This window comes from Bubalus kerabau, chromosome 4 (assembly GCF_029407905.1).
Source record: "Bubalus kerabau isolate K-KA32 ecotype Philippines breed swamp buffalo chromosome 4, PCC_UOA_SB_1v2, whole genome shotgun sequence".
Classification (NCBI taxonomy): Eukaryota; Metazoa; Chordata; class Mammalia; order Artiodactyla; family Bovidae; genus Bubalus; species Bubalus kerabau.
In genome coordinates this window covers 73,998,809-74,020,530 of record NC_073627.1, presented here as the reverse complement: position 1 = coordinate 74,020,530, position 21,722 = coordinate 73,998,809, and the positions used below count along the sequence as shown (strand labels likewise).

Here is a 21,722-nt window from a genome sequence, read left to right as displayed (position 1 = left end):
AAGGGCAGATGGAGATTTAACAAGCCAAACACCCCAAATGAGATCAGCTTCCAGCCAAAGGAAGCCTTGGGCAGGGTCATCTAAGACTCTGAGTGCATTTCGGCTCCATAAACATGCTCCGTAACCCCACTACCTGCCAGACACTGGGGAGTCAGAAGCCTGCCCAGAGGAGTCCACAGTCTTGGGAGAGAAGCCAAATGACATCTTTTTTTTTTTTTAATCCTTCTTGAATCTGTTATCAACCTAGAACAACAGGTGGGACTCCAAACCTTGTCATCCCCGCCCACCCTAGAAACCCAAAGCTTCATATGCTTTCTATCCTCTCTCGAGTGTCCTAAAAGAATGTGACTAGTAGAACTGACGTCATCCTATGAGACCAATCCATGCCTTCACTGGGCAGTGACTTACTGAAGACCTGCTACATTCTGGGCTTTGTCAAGAAGGACCAGGCGACTTCTCAGGACAGAGGAGCTCTTTAAGGTTCTACTCTCCAGGCAACTGGGAAACTCTTTGATTGAAAACAACACAAAGAGCCTCCCATCTCCTCTGGTCTTCTCTTCCCTTCCCCTCCTGGCACAAAATATTGGTCAGGGAAGCAGCTGATGAGGGTGATGGGGCACATGTGGAGAAGGCAGAGGATGAGGGAGCTCCTTGTACTGGTCTCAAAACTTTTCTGTAGCTTTGGAAGTTCTTCAGATTAAGTGTTGGTCACTTAAAGAGCACAAGTAGTATGGACTTGGGATCAGGTGGTGACCATTGGGTGGAGGCAGCAGACATGAGAAGATGCCCCCCTCCCCGATCAGGCCATTGCACTGACCCGTGGACAGAACTATTCCCATGGAAGCACAGGCTGGGGGAGGGGCTTGGGGTCCTGTCCAGCTTTGCCGCTAACTCCATCCTTTATTCAGCAGCTTTCCGTGGATGACCTGCCTGCTACCAGGTATGGTGTTAAGTGCTGTGTGGGTGTGGATAAATTGCTTTCCCTCTCTAGGCCTTGCTTTCCTCATCTCTAAAATGAGTTATTTGGACTCAGTAATGCTTGTGGGTCTTTCTAATGCTCACCCTTTCTGAACCCATAAGAAAGGCTCCAGGCCATCTTATGTCTGGTCCTTGAAGATGGGTGCTGGGGACTTTCGCAGTAAGGTTAAGACTAGCTTTGTCCAGCATAAAGAAGGCAAAAAGGAGAGAAGCAGGAAGGTCAGCCACAACCCCTCAAAGGTCCAGGGCTACCCTTGGTAGCTGTAAAACCTTGAACTTGGGCTAATGAATGAACCTGTCTGCACCTGGTCACCTCTCCTGTATGAAGTGGTGATGTCAGCACCTGCCCTCAGGGCTCTGTTGGGGATTCCCTGAGCCCTCCCTGCCCACGCAGTGCCTTCCCTCTTCCCCTTCCCTCCTCGAATAGCATCTCAGCACCCCCACCCCCACCCCACCAGCCCCGAGGAGCCTGCTTCATAATGACCTCCTTGGATGAAAGGCGCTGGGGCAACAGGAAGGACTGTTGTTTTAACTGCTCTGCGTTTCCTCCCATTGTCTCCAGCATTATAAACAAGCCTATTCCCCAAAGCCACATCTGATAATCCAGCTGCAGGAGGTCAGTGGTCAAGCAATCAGAAGTGCTTTTAGCTGGGATTAGGTAATTCAGAGCTGGGCTTGATGCCCGCAGCAGGTCGGAACCAACCCATCCTTGATGACACGGGGACTGAGCTGGGCATAGATGCCTCTCAGCAGGGAAGATGTCAGATGCACAAACAGTGACCAGGGCAAGGGTCAGCCCATGCACACGGCTCCCTGAGACAGCTCCCCAGGCAGCCCAGCCTAGAACCTGAGGTCATGACAAAAACCCTGCTCAAGGGAGGCCCTTTGCAATATACAAAGCACTTTCACCCACTCTCAGCTGTTCCTTGCAACTACTTCATGAGGGAGATAGGCAGAGTGTTTAGAGTGAGAGAACCTGGGGCCCAGAGATTAGACACATCTACTGAAGGTCCACAGAGCAGGTAAGGAGAGAGCAGAGCCTTCTGGATCAGATTTCTGGGCTCAGATGGTCAGAAGCTTTGGCCCCTCCAGGCTTATCACAGAGTCTGCCCCTGAGTGGAGCTCACAGTCTCCTTCAGTGTTTCTCTAATGACTGAAATCAAGCCAATTAGGGGACACATTAAAGCCACACTTACTGTGTGTGATGTTGTGTGGGGACCAGAAGAGTCCTCCAGGTCTCTGTGGCATTAATTGGAGGAATTATGCTGTTGTTTAGTCGCTAAGTCATGTCCAAATCTTTGCGACCCCATGGACAATAGTCTACCAGGCTCCTCTGCCCATGGGATTTCCCAGGCAAAAACACTGGAGTCCAGCAAAAAAAAAAAAAAAAAAATACTAGGGCGCGCTGCCATTTCCTTCTCCAGGGGATCGTCCCGACCCAGGGATTGAACCCACGTCTCCTGCATTGGCAGGTGGATTCTTTACCACTGAGCCACCACAGAAGCCTTTAAACAGAGAAATAAGTGTATCAATAAAAAAGTTACATGTATATATACTTGAAAGAACTCCCCTCTTAGTCAGGCAACCCACTAGATGTGTACTACATGCTCTAGTTAATTACAGCTCCGCTGAGCTTTCCTGCAAGGAAGGGGTTAATGGAGCTGTTATTTGTGGTCACTTATTTCCCTAAATTGGTTGAGACAGCAGAGGAAAGGGGGGGGGGGAATAGGAAGAGAGAGAGGAAAAATGGATTAGTTTCAAGATCAAAAGATGCTCAGAGATCCAAAAGGAAATACAAGCTCCAGGGGTGGGGGGATTTTCAGGACTCTGTATCCTCTTGATAAGGAACTAGTTCTTGGGATGGCCCCACCCTCCTGTCTGAAGCCCCAGGGCCAGGTCCCCTCGCAGCGAGAGCAAGCGATGCACCCCCTCCCAGAGCCCATGAGCAGCTTAGGTGGTACAAACCCAGACCTGGAAGAAGCCCTAAATCCACAACAAAAAACAACATCTAAAAAGCACCTGCGTTGTAATGTTTTGTTACTTTCAGGTATGGCTTATGTCAATGCTATACGTGAACACAAAACTATTGGCTGAGCTTGCCTGTGCAAAGTAAACACATGCCGACACATTTCCATTCATCCACAGGCATTTGTGATGCTCAACCGAGTTCTAACCAGTACTAAAGGAATGTGGTTAACCTTGAAGGTAAATGTATAAACGGAAGGATGAAGTAGGAACTTTCCATGGATGCTTGGGACTTCCACAAGAATTTGAGACTGTTTCACATAGGAAAAGGATTGAAGAAAGAATTGCAGTAATACATTGCCTTGATTTTTTGTTTTCTCACAAAATTAGATCAAACTTTCTGCTCAAATTTTTCGAGGGTTGGACTACTGGGACCAGAGCTGAGGACAAATAAGAAGGTTCACCAGATTGAGGAGTGCAGATAAAACCTGTTAACTGTTCCACAGATTGATGGAGGAAATACACATGGGCACTTGAGGCCAGCCATTCTTAACTCCTCTACTCTCTGATAGAACAGGCACGTGTCGTTTCTGCTGAGGCCCTTGGATTATCTCCAGTTCTGGTCCCTGTTACTCCATTATCACCAGGAAAGTTGATGTAGCAGAGAGAGAAGGAGAGAGTGAAGGGGAGAGAGAGAGAGATTGACAGGACTTGGAGATAGTTTGTAATCCAGGATTCAGCTAAAGCAGTTCTATACTAGGTGTGTCCCATGTCTTTCCTTTGGCTTCTTGTTGATGTTTTCAATGTATTTAATAAACTGTGCTATTTGAGCATCTTACTGCAAGATGTAAGCCTTTCTATTTCATGACTCCGGGAAAGCTTGGCTAAACACTACTTACGCTACCAAACCATCAAAATATCCCCAGACAACAAATGCAAAAGATGAAGGGCATTTAACTTGGCAAAGATGAAACGAAAAGCATTTTGAGTAAAAGGAATGGCATGGGCAAAGGCCGTGGGGGCATTTCCCTCCTTTTAGGGCAGGGGTCCCCAACCTCTGGAATTTCACACCTGATAACTTGAGGGACACATACTCAGCTTCTCAGAAAGGAGGAGAAAGCATTTATAGTAATGTCTTGAGGGAGGTAGGGAGAAGCCCTGTCTTTCCATCTGTTTCTCCGGCCAGGTAACAGAGTCTGGAAAAAGCTGGAATGTGGTCTTTCCTGCCTGGGAGAGAAAAGCCAATCCTTGCACCAAGAAAGAGAAGACCCAGGTTCAGCCAACAACTTAGACCTAACGTGGGTGGTGGAAAGATAGTCCTTGCTCGCCCTGGGGCTTGCCGGCTACCTTTCACCTGGGCAGGTGATGGTACGTGGCAAAGCGTCCTGTTCCAGGAGCATGTTGATAGATCCATGGAAATTCAGAGGATGGAAGCAAGTGGAAGTTTACAAGAAACTGATTTACAAGACCAGAGCAATAAAACAGGGTACTGTGTGTGTCATTCTGGCAGACATGGCAGGGGCGTGTGGAAGGAGAGTGGGAGGGAGCCAGGGAGGGGAGCAGCATGTTCCAGCATCTGTCAGCAAGCGCGAGTGTTGCCAGGAACTGGTTTGGGATTTGGGGAGGCCCTGTTGGGTTCCAAGAGCACCTAGCCTCGTTCTGCCTACTGGGAAAACTTGGTTGCTCCTGCCTCTCTTCTCCCGGAGGACCAAAGCTGCATTCAAGGGCTGGCAACTGGCACCATAGAGGGAATGCTCAGGTCTGGGGGTCAGCGACCCCGATGCTGTCTCCCTGGGGCGGTGAGGGCTCAGGGACTTCACACCACATCTCTGGACTTCTTATTTCTTCTCCAAAAAGTGATGAGGCTGGACAACATGGTCCCTAAAAATCTTGGCCATCTCCAGTCTGTGTTTCTGCAGGAAACCAGAGGCTCTCCTGAACTGTAGGGGAACGTTCAGGGATGGCCATCCATCCCTGCCACACCCTGTCCTTAGAAGGTGTCCATGAAGCTACATGGGCCCAATTCACCCCTGCTCTCCACTACACAGAGAGCTATGGTGACCAAGAGCTGACCAGCTCAAGGCGAGGTTACCATATCCTCCAAGAGAGACACAGTACGTGCCCGTTCCCTGTTTAGCTTTTCGCTGGCCCATTCACTATCTGGACCTTAGTTTTTTCATCAGTAAAATAAAAACAAAGTCCCTGCCTATTTCACAGGCTTGCCCTGAGGATGTTATGAAGCTGGTGATGGCGGGAGCTCTGTCGATGGCAGAGCAGTAGTTCTCACACTCAGCTGTGTGTTAGAATTCACCCAGAGCCTCCTCAGAGACCCCTACCAAACTGGCACTTTCCCGATGCACAGTCCTAATGTACAGCCAGGGAAATACTTCTCTTCAAGTCTGTGTAAATGTAGGGGCTATTAACGCCCATAAAGATGAAATTTCAGTCAAGCAATTATTTAGTTTATATAAAACTAAGCTGGAGAAGGCTCTTGAGAGTCCCTTGGACAGCAAGGAGATCAAACCAGTCAATCCTAAAGGAAATCAATCCTGAATATTCATTGGAAGGAGTGATAGTGATGCTGAAGCTCCAGTACTTTGGCCGCCTCATGTGAAGAGCCACCTCCTTGGGAAAAGACCACGATGGGCTGGGAAAGATTGAGGGCAGAGGAGAAGGGGGCTACCGATGATGAAATGGTTGGATGGCATCAATTCAATGGACATGAGTTTGAGCAAACTCCGGGAGACAGCAAAGGACAGGGAAGCCTGGCGTGCTGCAGTTCATGGGGTCGCAAAGAGTCGGACACAACTGAGCGACTGAACAACAACAACCAGTGTGAGCCCATTTCTCTCCTAATGATTATGTTAACATTGTTTCACATAACATTGAGTGACTACAATGCTTCAGATTCTCCGGGAAATGAGGAAACAAACAAATAGAGAAAACAAAATCTTAATCTCTATAAAGATCTCAAACCAGTGGTTCCCAATCATCAGTCTTCAAGACTAAGTGTGTGTCTAAACCACCAGAGGTTCTGGTTGAAGTTACAGGTTTTCTAAACTCCACTCCACAGAATGAATACAAACCTCTGAGTGGGAAAGGGGCATGAGCCATTGGACTAGGTGGTTCTGAAGTACAGCCAGGCTGGAGAACCTCTGCCAACACCTTCTGGGATGGGTACATCCTGCTGGGAAAGAGGGCCTCCTGGAAGGGAAGAAGTTGTGTGGCTTTGAGCCTTCGGGTTCTGCTACCTGGGCCTTCGTGTTTCCAACTGTGCAATGAGATCCTGTGAAAGATGGGTTCTGGTGGTGCTTGGAGTCTTAGCCAACAGGAGGTTTACTTGCAGGCTTCCCAGGTGGCGCCGGTGGTAAAGAACCCGCCTGCCAGTGCAGGAGATGTAAGAGACATGGGTTCGATCCCTGGGTTGGGAAGATCCTGTGGAGGAGGGCATGGCAACTGACTCCAGTATTCTTGCCTGGGAAATCCTATGGACAGGGGAGCCTAGCGGGCTACAGCCTATGGGGTCACAAAGAGTCGGACACGACTGAAGCGACTTAGCACACGCAAGCATGCAGACACGTCTTGAAGCCCTGTCACAACTGGCCTGAGTGGAGGCTGCTAGTGGACTCAGATTCCATGCTGTTGCTGGCTTTGGCTGGCTCCCCGCTCTCCCCTACCCACACCCGCACTGGCTCAGCCCCTCATCTCACTCAGAAAACCCGGTTCGCTCAGCGCCCTGCGGACTCTCCTGCCCCATCTTCATCCCTCCACTCAACAGACACAGACTGAGCCCCAGACTCGGCACTGGGCCACCGCAGAAAACACGACAGAAACCTCCCCTGCATCTGGAGCTTGGGGTCTAGGCTGGGAGAGAGACGAGGGCCGGGCTGCGACGGGAACAGCAAAAGGCACCACGTGAACAGTACAGACGGACCCTGAAATGTTGCTCAGAGTCTGCTGTGATATTGATCTCACAATCTCAGCATCCGTTTGTATCCTCAGGACCCACGTTATCACCTTCTTGATGATGGAGGAAATGGAGGCTGGGAGATTGAAATTACCCGGAGGCAGGCGACAACTGAGGAATGAAGTTGGGGTTGGAACCGGAAAGTGAGGAGAGCCACGCTGGTTTTCTGAATATGTGCCCTCTGTGCTCTGTTTAGACCGTGTCTTTTATTCAAGCCATTGAAGGATTTTACTTTACGTACCTTACCAGGGCCCTGGGGAGGATGGACCCAGAGAAGAGGTGATCCAAGCCCTAGAAACTTCCCAGAAATTCCGTGTTCCCAGTGCCTGGTCAGGAAGGGAGGGAAAGATGTGAAGTACAGGTGGGGCACATCCCCTTGTCCTTCTGGACTCCCCATCCCCAGGAAGGGGTGTAGATAGAGGAAGGCCAGAGAGAGCCCCTCAAATGTCCAGGGCCCAAGGCAGAGCCTCCGTTGCTGGTGCCTCAGGGTGGAAGGCATGGGCAGAGCCCTGGGCTCAGATGGTGAGGTGGAAGTTCTAAAGCAGTTCAGCTACTCCCTAGCTCTGAGGCCATGCAAGTGACTTCACTGCAGGGTGCCTTGCATACAAAGCCAGGAGACACTGCTTGCCTCTGAGACTGCTGCAGTGAAGACAAAAGATGGGTAGGAAAAGCCTATGGTGCACCCCTGCTCTTAGGCACTTTGCATCCTTTTTTTTTTTTTTTTCAAATAACAGCTCTCAGCTGTCGCCCTCCTTAGAGCTTGCTTCCGTGGAAGGCAGCCTGGTCCAAGGCCACGCCCTTGCGAAAGAGCACAACCAATGACAGGCCTACTCCTGACTCTGAAGGCCTGTCCTCCTGCCTCCTGTCCTCTGAAGAGCTGTCCTGCCTTCAGACTCCCCATGAAATCAGCTGCATTGCCATCGAGACTCCACGGCAACCTAGCTCCTCCTGCCCATCCTGCTTCTTTCTCTCCCCTTCACGGGGATGGTCTCATGTGCCACAACTGCTGAAGCCCGAGCACCTTGAGCCCGTGCTCTGCAACAGGAGAAGCCACTGGCAGTGAGAAGCCCACACACCACAAATAGAGAGTAGCCCCCACTCGGCCTGAAACTAAAGAACAGCCCACACAACAGTGAAGATCCAGTACAGCCACATAAATAAATAAAATTAAGCTTAAAAAAAAAAAAAAAGAATTCCAAAGTCTTGGTCAAGCCGTTGAAAGAAGCAACCTTGAAACCACCCGCCTCTGGACTTCTGGTTAGATGATATAGGGTTAGACAACAAACTCCATATCTGAAAGCTACTTTTAGCTGAAATTCTATTTCTTGCAAGCAGAAGCGTCCTAACTTGTAACAGTGGCCCAACGTGCAGTTTTGACCAAAGGGACCCAAGGACCCAGGGTGGCATCAGCCAGGATATCAAACACGAACTTGCATTAATCTACACCTAAAGAAGTGAACTGCCGCGCGCCCAGCACTGGCACACAGCGTGAGCCTGGAGGCCACCCTGTCACACGACAGATGAGGAAATTATAAGAACAAGAATCCATAGTTCTTTATATTTCACAAATTGCTTTTATATAGATCATCACACTTAATCTTTACAAAAATTACTATTATTATCCCCATGTTATAGGTGAGTAAGCTAAAGCTGATGGGGGGTATTAAACCATTAACAAATATGTTGTGTTCTATAGTTTATAAAGTGCTTTGCACATCATCATTTGTCTAATTATTACCTTTAAATCCCATCTCTAAGGTGGAATTTTATAGATGAAGAGGCAGGCTCGGAGGGTCGGCTCACTTGGCCGAGCTCCACTAAGCTCCAGGCTGTTCTTCCTGCATCAGTGGTTCTCACGGTGCAGGCCCAGGACAGACAGCCTCAGCATCACCAGAGAACATCTTAGAAATGCAAATTATTGGGTTCCACCCAGACTGACTGAATCAGAATCTCCAGGGTGGAGCCCAGCCATCTCTGCTAAGACCTCCAGGTGACGCTGGTGCACACTCACAGGTGAGAAACGTTTGCTAAGACCTCCAGGTGACTCTGGTGCACACTCACAGGTGAGAAACGTTTGCTAAGACCTCCAGGTGACTCTGATGCACACTCACAGGTGAGAAACGTTTGCTAAGACCTCCAGGTGACTCTGGTGCACACTCACAGGTGAGGAACGTTTGCTAAGACCTCCAGGTGACTCTGGTGCACACTCACAGGTGAGGAACATTTGCTAAGACCTCCAGGTGACTCTGGTGCACACTCACAGGTGAGGAACGTTTGCTAAGACCTCCAGGTGACTCTGATGCACACTCACAGGTGAGGAACGTTTGCTAAGACCTCCAGGTGACTCTGATGCACACTCACAGGTGAGAAACGTTTGCTAAGACCTCCAGGTGACTCTGATGCACACTCACAGGTGAGAAACATTTGCTAAGACCTCCAGGTGACTCTGATGCACACTCACACGTGAGGAACGTTTGCTCTGCAGCTTGCAGGTGTCTCTTCGCTGACTGGTCCAAAGCTCCCCTGCTCAGTGAGACGGGGGTCTCAGTTAAGGCCAAGTGCTCTTTCTAGCACAGAAAGTGAAAGTGAGAGTCATTCAGTTGTGTCCGACTCTTTGCGACCCCATGGATTATACAGTCCATGGAATTCTCCAGGCCAGAATACTGGAGTGGGTAGCCCATTCCCTTCTCCAGGGGATCTTCCCAATCCAGGGATCAAACCCAGGTCTCCTGTATTTCAGGCAGATTTTTTACCAGCTGAGCTACCAGGAAAGCCCAGCACGGAAAACTGAGGTTAAACTCAAAAAGGAATTTGGATCCCGAACCAGAAGATAAAAGCTAAGTTCGCAGCTACTGACCTGAGACTGTAAAATTATGAAGCATACATTCTACTGTTGAAAGAGGATTGTCTTTCAACCTTGAAGAAAATGGTCTCAGATCGAAAAGCAGAGGCAATGTCATCATATACATCATACAATTGACAAAGAGAATCCAGCTAGTGGGGTGGCCAACAATATAACAGTATATCCACCCAGAAGAATTGAACACTCTTTGGAAACGGATCCATAATTTGGTGTGGGGAAGAGATAATAAATGCAGATCACCAGCCATTTACAAATGTGATGTCATCTAAGCCTAAATAATCCTTCCTGGTAGGTATAATCCTGCCACGTTATGCTTAAAGTACCTGGGGCTCAGAAAGCTTAAATAACTCACCCAAGACTCACTCAGTTAATGAATGGTGAAATTACTATTCAAATAAAGGTCTGGTTTTCTCCAGATTCTGAATTTTTTTTTTTTTTTTTTTTGCTGTTTCACCTTACTATTGATCATACTGCATTTGGGAGAAAACCTTCCAAAGCAGCCTAGCACCAACGTCTCATCTGCAACCTTGAGGTTGGCTTGGTCCCCAGTGAGGACCGCCTTAAGCCCTCTTTGCTTCCACGCCCTCCACTCTGTAAGCCTTGCAGTGATTCATTCAATGATTTCTTAAAGTATTTTCAGACACTGAAGCTGAGGGAAGGTCTTGCTCTTTGGGGGTTCTTCATTAAAAGGAACAATGTCCACCCAGCATGATCCCGGTGCCTCTGGCCGCAGCCAGACAAATGCACCCAAGATCTGAGCCGGAGTGAACATTCTTTGTGTTCCTGTGTGGTTGGTTTGTATCAGCCCGGCACCTCCTGCAAGCCACAGGGTGGTTGCTCAAGAAATATTGTTGACAGATTGATTTACTGACTAATTTATACGACATACTTATCCAATGACATCGGTGTCTTGGAGGGAGTTCAGAGGAAAATAACCAAGTTGATTAAAGGATTGGAAAATGTGCTTTACAGGGAAAGGTTATAGGGACAAGGGTTATTTAACTTGGAGCTGAGAAGCTGATGAACACTGCATGTACAGGCCATCTTGCTGGAAAGAAATGATGGCTGGTTACATCTAACCAAGCCTCTTCCCACCTGGGAGCCAGGCCCCAGACAGCACGGGCACCACACAAGCAGCCAGAGCAGGGCTGGGCATTGTGGCTGCTGGTAGCAACCGTATCTCCCCAGTGCCAGGTCTCCCCCGCCTGCACATGCGCATATGCACAAACACAAGGACACCCCTGCACATACATACACACACGTGCAGGCTTGCACACCCCGTCCCCCCACCCCACACACACATACGTAGACATGCATTTGAGCTCCTAGGTGTTAAAAATGGCAACCAGCTCTTCTGTTTCCCCAAGGTTAGCCAAGGCCCTTCCCAGGTCACCGCAACTGATAAGAATCTGTGATGATGCTGACGAATCTTAGAGGGGGCACAGGGAACAACTTAGGTTATACTTCTCTGGAGGCTACCCCAAGCGGGGATGTTCGCACTGTCTACGTGTTTCTTTTGGCTGAAGGAAGGACCAAATGCCCGCCCAGGGCCTCCTCCACAGTCACACCGCCAGGAGGCAAAGGCTTCTGCCCTTTCCCATGACTGCGGAGCAGATTCCTCCTCCATAGAAGGAGCCATCAGCGGGGGCATGAAGAGGATGCAGGCCAGGGTGCAGACACACTTAGGGGCAGTCGCACTGGGCTTGGTCCTCACTGCTTGAACGCCTTCTGCCAATCACCCTGGTCCCCTGGCCTTGGTCTCTCTGTAGGCAAACCTGGGACAGGAGGATGGCACTTGCCCCACCCAGGGATGAGCATGAACGTGAGAAGAACAAGGAGGAAAGAGCTCACAGGCAGATATGGGCTGGGCTTGGTGGCCTTTCTGTAACTTAATCCTTCAGCGCCACCCTTTCCTTTTCTGTAGAAACAGGCTCAGTGATGCTAGCCTTAAAGTCAGAAAATGCAAAGAGGCAATGCCTAGGGACCCCAACCCACTCCTTGCCATTCTTTCTGTTGCCCTGGCTCTGGGTCCTCCGAAAAACAAATGTGCTCAACCCCCAACACGGGGGTTCTGCTCCCCTGCAGTATAGAGGGGGGCAGTCTCCCTCCTCCAGGAACCCAAGGAGAGTCCTCAGGAGAGATTTCTCCCTCTCTGGCTCTAGTGACTGTCTTGTTCCCTCTCCAGGTCCAGGCTCTGATAGTAACAACCTGTACGTCAACGAGCAGGAACCTGCGTCTCAGCAATGCCGTGCTGCAACATGACCTCCTAGCACACAGCCTGGCCAGTAGGGGAAGAGACCCGGCCTTCTATCATGTGAGCATCTTGCTCAGGACGTCTGTCCCGCAGTCTTGGGCACAAGCACCTCCCTGTTGGCTGTTGCCCAGGCCCCAGATACTCTGCCGATGGGCTGACCGACCCCGTGATATGGACTCACCATCCTCTGAGAGAGCACAAGGGCAGGCCAGCTCCCCTGAGTCCTCTGAGCCCCCTGGAGTGGGGGTAACATCCAGCGGAGGGAAGTCACGCCTCTCTATCTGCCGTGGTTCAGCCTCCTGGGGTCGCAGGGCTGGCGTACCCACGGCCGCTCTCCTTGTCTCCAGAGCCCAGAGTCCCAGCCCCAGAGAGCAGGTACCTGGTCTCCTCTGCCCATTTGCACTGGGGCCAGACACCCAGCATCTCTCCCCAGAACAGAGCTGGATTACGACAAACGCAGGAGGATTAGGGGGACACCATCTGCAGAGAGAGTAATTAGCTTAGCAGGCTACACAGACTGTTCCTGGCCCTCTGCCCAAGGGTACACACTTCAAGACAGTTAAACACAGGCTTGTAGGGGAGCCCACCAAGTACACCAGAGCTAAAAGGGGCTCTCCTCGGCCCCGATTCCAGTTGCCTGCATGGGCCACAAGCAGCCTGTGCTGGCAAAGGGCACAGGACACCCACCCCAGGGAACACCAGTCCTGAGTGGGGGACACTGGGGGATGAGGTAGCTGGCTGGTTGCCATACACGAGACAGGAATTAGGTACATTGAGTCCCCTACGTATGAACCTTCAAGTTGAGAGCTTTCAAAGCGTGTCAGTGTCAGGCATGAGTGAAAGCACAGCTTGCCCTCCGTCTCATATGGCTGATGACCCTTCAGCTCTACCATCTCCCACCTCCTCTCCTTCCTCCAGTCAGTAACTCTTCTTGGCCGTTCTCTCGATGCCAGCCCCTGTATGCCTGCTGAAAGTATTACCGAGCTTTTCAAGGTACTATACTGTAAGATTAAAAATGTTTATTTTTTGTGTTTGTTTTTTAATGTATCATTTGTATGAAAAGTGTCATAAACCTATGACAGTACAGTACTACACAGCCGACTGTGTTAATGGGCACCTAGGCTACTGTGGCTGGGTTTTGTTTGTTCTTGTTTAGTCACTAAGTTGTGTCCAACTCTTTTGCAACCCCTCGGACTGCAACCCACCAGGCTCCTCTGTCCGTGGGATTTTCCAAGCAAGAATACAGGCACGGGTTGGGGTTTCCCAGGTGGTTCAGTGGTAAATGTTGTTGGATCTACAAACAAACTGGATTTACGAACATGCTCTTACAACAGAACTCGTTCAGATGTGGGGACTTAATGCACACGGAGCCCTGAAAGAACCAGCTAACAAGTTGACCCATCCATCAGCTGTTTTCTCTACCAACACTGAGTAACCAGTTTCCTGGGAGGACTATTCTTACTATTTTAGAGTAAATTGGTCATTTGGGGTTTATGTTGGCAGCAGTTTGGGGGAAGCCTAGCATTCTCAAATACACTCTGAGGGCAGAAATTGATTCTTTCTTAAAATACTGTGTTTAGGTGGTCCGGGGTTGCCTGCAGGCAGGGATAACCATGTGATCTGAAGCATGACGTTTTCCTCACTGGAAATCGATCAGGTTGATGAGCCATCTGTAGAAACTTCCAAGCCTGAGCATGCTGGGCCCCAAGCACGGTGCGCTCTGAGGTCAGCTCGCCTGCATTGTCCACTCTTTTGTGGCATGAGCCCTCCACTTCCTCGCTGAACTGTAGCCACGCCCTCCTGATATCCTCGAGGGGACCCCCATGTTACCCCCGACCCCGTGCCTTCCGAGGGACCGACTGGTCTTCAACAAAACTGCAGCCTCCAGACCACATTTCTCACTTTGGTGCAAAGTCCCTTGTCCCTTTGGGGAGTTCACCACCTAGCCTGTCCAGACTTGTGCACTCTCTTTCTCAGTCCCCTTAGGCACATTTTATTAAAAAAAAAAAAAAAGAAAGAAAGAAAGAAATAAAATTATGTATCTATTTATTTGGCTGTGCAGGTCTTAGTTGCGGTATGAGGGAAAAAAAATTTTTTTTTCATTGTGGCATGTGGCATCTAATCCCCTAACCAGGGATCAAACCCTGGCCCCCTGCACTGGGAGCACGGAGTCTTAGCCCTGGACCACTAGGGAAGTCCCCCCTTGGGCACCTGTGATGGAGATCCTCGCTCCCGCTCCAGTCCTGCCACCATCCCGTGAGACTGGGATGTGTGTGGCGCCCAGCCCACAACCCGGCCTCACATTCCCTTGACTCAACCCCCTGCGTCTGCACCCCACATCACCAGCTCACTGCCCAGGACTCGGCCCTCATTTCAGGCTCGACTCTGGAAGCTTCGACCTGTGGGGGGAATCTCGGCCCGGCCGTCTTGCTCTGGCTCTTCCTCTCCCGCCACCTCCATTCTTCACCCTTAGGCAACTATAGCCACCCTCCCCGATTCCGTCACACCCTCCTAGCTTGAGAACTCTCTGTACCAGTCTAGTGCCCTCGGGCATGGCTTCAGCCACTCTCTTGATCCACTCTTGCCCAAGACAGGAAGCATCTGCGGTAAGGCCTGACTCCATTCCTCCAACAAATATGCATGGAGTGTCCACCACACAACAGACCCTGTTCTAGGCACTGGGTCCTAATAGAGCAAAGACCCTGCCGTCATGGAGGTTACGTTCTTGTGGGAGAAAGCAGAGTAAATCCATACGTGTTAGGTGGTTATAAGTGCTGGGAAGGAAAATAAAGCAGGACCAGAGGCTAAAAGGGCTTCCCTGGTGGTTCAGCTGGTAAAAAATTTGCCTGCAATTCAGGAGACCCTGGTTCAATTCCTGGGTTGGGAAGATCCCCTGGGGAAGGGATAGGCTACCCACTCCAGTATTCATGGGCTTCCCTGGTGGTTCGGGTGGTAAAGAATCAGCCCACAATGTGGGAGACCTGGGTTCGATTCCTTGGTTGGAAAGATGCCCTGGAAGAGGGCATGGCAACCCTCTCCAGTATTCTTGCCTGGAGAATCCCCATGGACAGAAGAGCCTGGAGGGCTACAGTCCATGGTGTCACAAAGAGTTAGACACAACTGAGTAATTAAGCACAGCACAGTACAGAGGCTAGAGAGAGCAGGGGGGTGGGCCTTTTAAAGGCGGGGTCAAAGGGTGCATCTCTGGGGCTGTGATCTGTGGTTAAGGCCAGAGTGAAGTGAGCTGGCCAAACAGGCACCTGGGAGATGAGCTGCCCCCCACCCCCCAGGACAGGGGCAAGAAAAATATAAAATCGCTGAGAAGACGTGATCAAGGCCTAGAGAGTCCAGCAGTGCAAATACAGTAAAGGAGAGTGAGCGCAGACAGGATGGGAGAGGGAGGCAGGAGCCGCATTAGAGCAGACTTTGGAGGCTGTGTCTGCATCTCACACTTTTAGCAGACTGGTGGCTCTTCTGTGTTCCATTCAGTCTTTGAGTAAATGAATGAACCAAACTTAGAATCATACAGAGGTTTATTAACAGGCTGAGGTGTCTTAAAAATGACCTTTGTCATCTGTGTATCTGCCCATCCCTTCGGGGTCCTTCCCTGGGAAACCAAGGGTTCCCATCTGTCGAAGGGCTGCATACTCCCAAGGCTTACATCTGCCTTTGGAGAAGTGTCCACAGTAGGGTAGACTCCTGTCTCATCAGCATGATTTGCCCTCCATGGGGCTCCTTTTCTATTAATGAGCAGACTTCCCACCCTCCCCAGCCCTGGAAAAGTCTCCCAAGACTGTCCCTTTCTCAGGGCCCTGCCAGGAAGTTGGACGTGCAGCTCACTTTGGTGACCAGGGGACATATCCGGCAACCAAAACACCCCCACTTCCTGGTTCTGGCAAATCACTTTACTTCTGTGAACAAGAACGTTTCTCGGCCTGGTCTATCTTATGACCTGGCTTGACCCAACTAGAGCTCAGAAATCAGTCTCCATACACTGAGAGACTGAATATAGCTATCTGTAACTCTAAAGCCCAAGTAACAGTGGCTTAACCAAGATGTGGGTGGTTTTTCCTCTCACATCACAAAAACTCCTGAGGTCAGTGGTCAGTGGCTGGTGCAGCAGACCTCAGCTGTATCACCAGGGGCCCCAGGATGGGATTCCCACCCATGTGCTTGCAACATGACCGCAGATGTTGCGAGACCCAGTTGCTGCTGTTGTTGAGTCACTAAATTGTGTCCAACTCTTGCGACCCCAGGGACTGTAGCCTGCCAGGCTCCTCTGCCTATGGGTTTATCCCAGGCAAGAATATACTGGAGTGGATTGCCATTTCCTTCTCCAAGGGATCTTCCAGACCCAGGGATTAAACCCACATCTCCTGTATTGGCGAGTGATAAAGAATCCACCTGTCAAGCAGGAGATGTGGGTTCTATCTCCGGATCAGAAAGATTCTGTAGAGGAAGAAATGTTGACCCACTCCAGTATTCTTGCCTGGGAAATCTCATGGACAGAGGACCCTAGTGAGCTACAGTCCAAAGGGTCACAAAGTCAGACACGACTGAGTGACTTAAAAACAAACAGCAACAACATATATGTGAACAGAAAGCTCTGTATGCCATGTAAGTCCCTTTACGGCAGTGTTATCAGTCAGGAGTCTTCAGAGGAACAGAACCAAGAAGATAGATAATAGAGGGATAGGTAGGAGATAGACAGACAGATGGTAGGTATTTAATAGATTGATATATGATTGATGGATAATTTGATTAAATGATAGCTAAATAGATAAACAGGTTTCCCTGGTGGCTCAGCTGCTAAAGAATCCACATTCAATGCAGGACCCAATGAGCCATGCCATGTAGGGCCACATGGTGGAGAGTTCTGACAAAATGTGGTTGCTTGGAGAAAGGAATGGCAAGCCACTTCAGTATTCTTGCCTTAAGAACCCCATGAACAGTATGAAAAGGCAAAAACATATGACACTGAAAGATGAACGCCCCAGATAGGCAGGTGCCCAATATGCTACTAGAGAAGAGTGCAGAAATAACTCCAGAAAGAATGAAGAGATGGAGCCAAAGCGAAACAATACCCAGTTGTGACTGTGACTGGTGATGCGAGTAAAGTCGGATGCTGTAAAGAACAATATTGCATAGGAACCTGGAGTGTTAGCTCCATGAATCAAGGTAAATTGGAAGTGGTCAAACAAGAGATGGCAAAAGTGAACATCGACATTTTGGGAATCAATGAACCAAAATGGACGAAAATGAGTGAATTTAACTCAGATGACCATTGTATTTACTACTGTGGGCAGGAATCCTGTAGAAGAAAAGGAGTAGCCATCACAGTCAACAAAAGAGTCCAAAATGCAGTACTTGGGTGCAATCTCAAAAACGACAGAATGGTCTCTGTCCATTTCCAAGGCAAACCATTCAATATCACAATAATCCAAGTCTATGTCCCAACAACTAATGCCGAAGAAGCTGAAACTGAACAGTTCTGTGATGACCTACAAGACCTTCTAGAACTAACACCAAAAAAAAAAAAAAAAAAAAAAAAGATGTCCTTTTCATCATAGGGCACTAAAATGCAAAAATAGGAACTCAAGAGATACCTGTGGTAACAGGCAAGTTTGGCCTTGGAGTACAAAATGAAGCAGGGCAAGGGCTAACAGAGTTTTGCCAAGAGAATGCACTAGTCATAGCAAACACCCTCTTCCAACAACACAAGAGACGACACTACACATGGACCTCACCAGATGGTCAACACCGAAATCAGATTGATTTTATTCTCTGCAGCAGAAGATGGAGAAGCACTATACAGTCAGCAAATCAAGACCAGAAGCTGATTGTGGCTCAGATCGTGAACTCCTTATTGCAAAATTCATACATAAATAGAAGAAAGTAGAAAAAACCATTAGACCATTCACATATGACCTAAATCAAATCCCTTACGATTATACAGTGGAAGTGAGAAATAGATTTAAGAGATTAGATCTGATTGAGAGAGTGCCTGAAGAAATATTGACACAGGTTCATGACATTGTATAGGACGTGGTGATCAAGACCATCCCCAAGAAAAAGAAATGCAAAAAGGCAGAATGGTTGTCTGAAGAGGCCTTACAAATAGCTGAGAAAAGAAGAGAAGCTAAAGACAAAGGAGAAAAGGAAAGATACACCCATCTGAATGCAGAGTTCCAAAGAATAGCAAGGAGAGATAAGAAAGCCTCCTAAGTGATCAATGCAAAGAAATAGTGGAAAACAATAGAATGGGAAAGACTAGAGATCTCTTTAAGAAAATTAGAGATACCAAGGAAACATTTCATGCAAAGATGGGCTCGATAAAGGACAGAAACTGTATGAACCTAACAGAAGCAGAAGATATTAAGAAGAGGTGGAAAGAACACAGAGAAGAACTATGCAAAAAAGATCTTCATGACTCAGATAACCACGATGGTGTGATCACTCACCTAGAGCCAGACATCCTGGAGGTGAAGTCAAGTGGTCCTTAGGAAGCATTACTACAAACAAAGCTAGTGGAGGTGATGGAATTCCAGTTGAGCTATTTCAAATCCTGAAAGATAATGCTTTGAAAGTGCTGCACTCAATATGCCAGCAAATTTGGAAAACTCAGCAGTGGCCACAGGACTGGAAAAGGTCAGTTTCATTCCATTCCCAAAGAAAGGCAATGCCAAAGAATTTCCAAACTACCACACAATCAATTGCACTCATCTCACATGCTAGCAAAGTAATGTTTAAAATTCTCCAAGTGAGGGTTCAACAGTACATGACCTGAGAAATTCCAGATGTTCAAGCTGAATTTAGAAAAGGCAGAGGAATCAGAGATCAAATTGCCAACATCCACTGGATCATGGAAAAAGCAAGAGAGTTCCAGAAAAACATCTATTTCTGCTTTATTGACTATGCCAAAGCCTTTGACTGTGTAGATCACAACAAACTGTGGAAAATTCTGAAAGAGATGGGAATACCAGACCACCTTATCTGACCCTGAGAAACCTGTATGCAGGTCAAGAAACAACAGTTAGAACCGGACATGGAACAATAGACTGGTTCCAAATTGGGAAAGGAGTACATCAAGGCTGTATATTGTCACCCTGCTTATTTAACTTATATCCAAAGTACATCATGCAAACTTCTGGGCTGAATGAAGCACAAGCTGGAATCAAGATTTCCAGGAGAAATATCAATAACCTCAGATATGCAGATAACACCACCCTTATGGCAGAAAGCAGAGAGGAACTAAAGAGCCTTTTGATGAAAGTGAAAGAGCAGAGTGAAAAAGCTGGCTTAAAACTCAACATTCAAAAAATGAAGATGATAGCATCCAGTCCCATCACTTCATGGCTAATAGATGGGGAAACAATGACAGACTTTATTTTCTTGGGCTCCAGAATCACTGCGGATGGTGACTGCAGCCATGAAATTAAAAGACACTTGCTCCTTGGAAGAAAAGCTATGACCAACCTAGACATCATATTGAAAAGCAGAAATATTACTTTGCCAACAAAGGTCCATCTAGTCAAACTATGGCTTTTCCACTAGTCACATATGGATGTGAGAATTGGACCATAAAGAAAGCTGAGCACCAAAGAATTGATGTTTTTGAACTATGGTGTCGCAGAAGACTCTTGAGAGTCCCCTGTGTTGGGGGCCGGCGTGAGGCACTCCGCCCATGGCAAAGGTCATGAGGAAGGAGGCTCGACATACGCAAAGGCGGGATCGAGCCTCAGGAGTCCCCCTGGAAATCCTCGGGCATCTACCCCCATAACCAGAGCCTGCCTACTTTACTACTTTGTGCTCTTACCTACACCTCTGACTTTACGGGGGGCTGTCCCCCACCACCTGTTTCGGAGAAGGAGTTAACCTAGAGCTCCAGTTAATAATAATTCCTGGGTGTGATAGGAATGTTTCAACCTACAAACTCCTCTGAAGGTTCTCTAGTCTGCCTGACAGGCTTGTCCGGCCACATGTGATTGCTCACAGCCTCCCAACCGTGAGAGGCACGAAATGCTTTAAACCTTCTAAAAACAGGTTCCTTAGAAAAGCTAGAAAGCTATTAGTATAAGTATAATGGGCTGATTAGAAATTGTATTGGTGAAGGGTTTTTTCATTTGTTGAGCCAATGTTTGTTGCTAAGTCTCCATATCCCCTGCCCTTACACACATTAATGAATATATAAAAGAAATAAGTATTAACCTTTGATATAAATCACATTAGACCTTAGGCTAAGTAAATTCTTTCCTTAACTAAAACCCACTACACCCTCACCCTATAGGAATGTAACTTTATTTGGGTGGCGTCTGTTTTAAGAATAATCACCCCTGGAGAAATAAGTGTCTTGGTTGACTGACCACTGTCACAAGGAGAGGGTCGTAAATTGTCAGCAGGCCCCCTGGCCAGAAGATGATGTAACACTCCTAAGACCTCTGTATACATTTGTATGAAGCACCTGACTTTGATAAAAGTCAGGACTGCTGACCCCGCGTGACTTTTGCATAACATCTCAGTGTATAAAAGTAGACCATGGAAAATAAAGAATTGGGATCAGTTTCTCGAAATACTGGTCTCCTCATGTCTCTCTCTCTCTCACTCTGGCTGAGTCTCCATCTGGAGCACGGAACCCACCATGCTTACTAATTATGCCTGGGCTTCTAAGATCCGACCGGGGAGGCCTCAGTGTCTCCTCTCCTTCTGGAGAACGGAAGGACGCCTGTGGCCTACGTAAGTGGTGCAAGCTTCTTGTCTTGAAGTTTTATTGGTCTCCCGCGTAAACCAAGCTACTCAGCCTCTTTTCTCCACTGAATTTTCCTACTGAGCTATCCTCATTCTATTACTCTTTATATCCTTAATTAACATTTAATTAAGCAGTTGTTCCCTGACCCTCGCCTACGCCATCTCTCCTTCGAATACCCTGGATCAGCTGGGGCTGGACCCCGGCACCCCTGGACTGCAAGATCATCAAACCAGTCAATCCTAAAGGAAATCAGTCCTGAATATTCACTGGAAGGACTGATGCTAAAGCTGAAACTCCAATAATTTGGCCACCTGATGTGAAGAACTGACTCCTTGGTAAAGACCCTGATGCTGGGAATGATTGAAGGCAGGAAGAGAAGGAGGCGACAGAGGATGAGATGATTGGATAGCATCACCGACTCAATGGACATAAGTTCGAGCAAGCTCCAGGAGTTGGTGATGGACAGCGAAGCCTGGCATGCTGCAATCTGTGGGGTTGCAAAGACATGACTGGGTGACTGAACTGAACTGAACTGAGCACGTACTCTTGTATATATGTTTTGCATCCAAACTCATGTCTTAGTAGGGGTTCAATTCTGATGACTAAGATGATAAAAATGATGTTGATGAGAATCAACGTTATGGAGTATGGAGGTTCCTCAAAAAATTAAGAAATAGAACTACCGTATGATCCAGCAATCCCGCTTCTGGGTCTGTACCCAGAGGAAATGAAAACAGGATTTTGAAGAGGTACCTATACCCCTATGTTCACTGCAGTGTTTTTCACAACTGCCAAGATACGGAAACAAACTAAGTGTCCATCAGTGGTATGTACACACAATGAAATATTATTCAGCCATTGGGAAGAAGAAAATCCTGCCATTTATGGCTACACAGACAGAACTTACGGGCATTATGCTAAGTGAGATAAGACAGCCAGAGAAAGACAA

At 48.2% G+C, this 21,722-nt stretch overlaps 1 protein-coding gene across 1 annotated transcript in view; it reads right to left on the bottom strand.

The window, feature by feature from the left end:
* The window catches only part of RP1L1 (RP1 like 1), a 54,697-nt gene extending 42,191 nt beyond the window's left edge, over positions 1-12,506 (bottom strand). The window contains exon 1 of the mRNA XM_055579689.1: positions 12,209-12,506. The gene's annotated coding sequence lies outside the window, so the exon portion shown is untranslated. The remainder of the gene's footprint in view (positions 1-12,208) is intronic.
* Between the last annotated feature and the right edge of the window lie 9,216 nt (positions 12,507-21,722).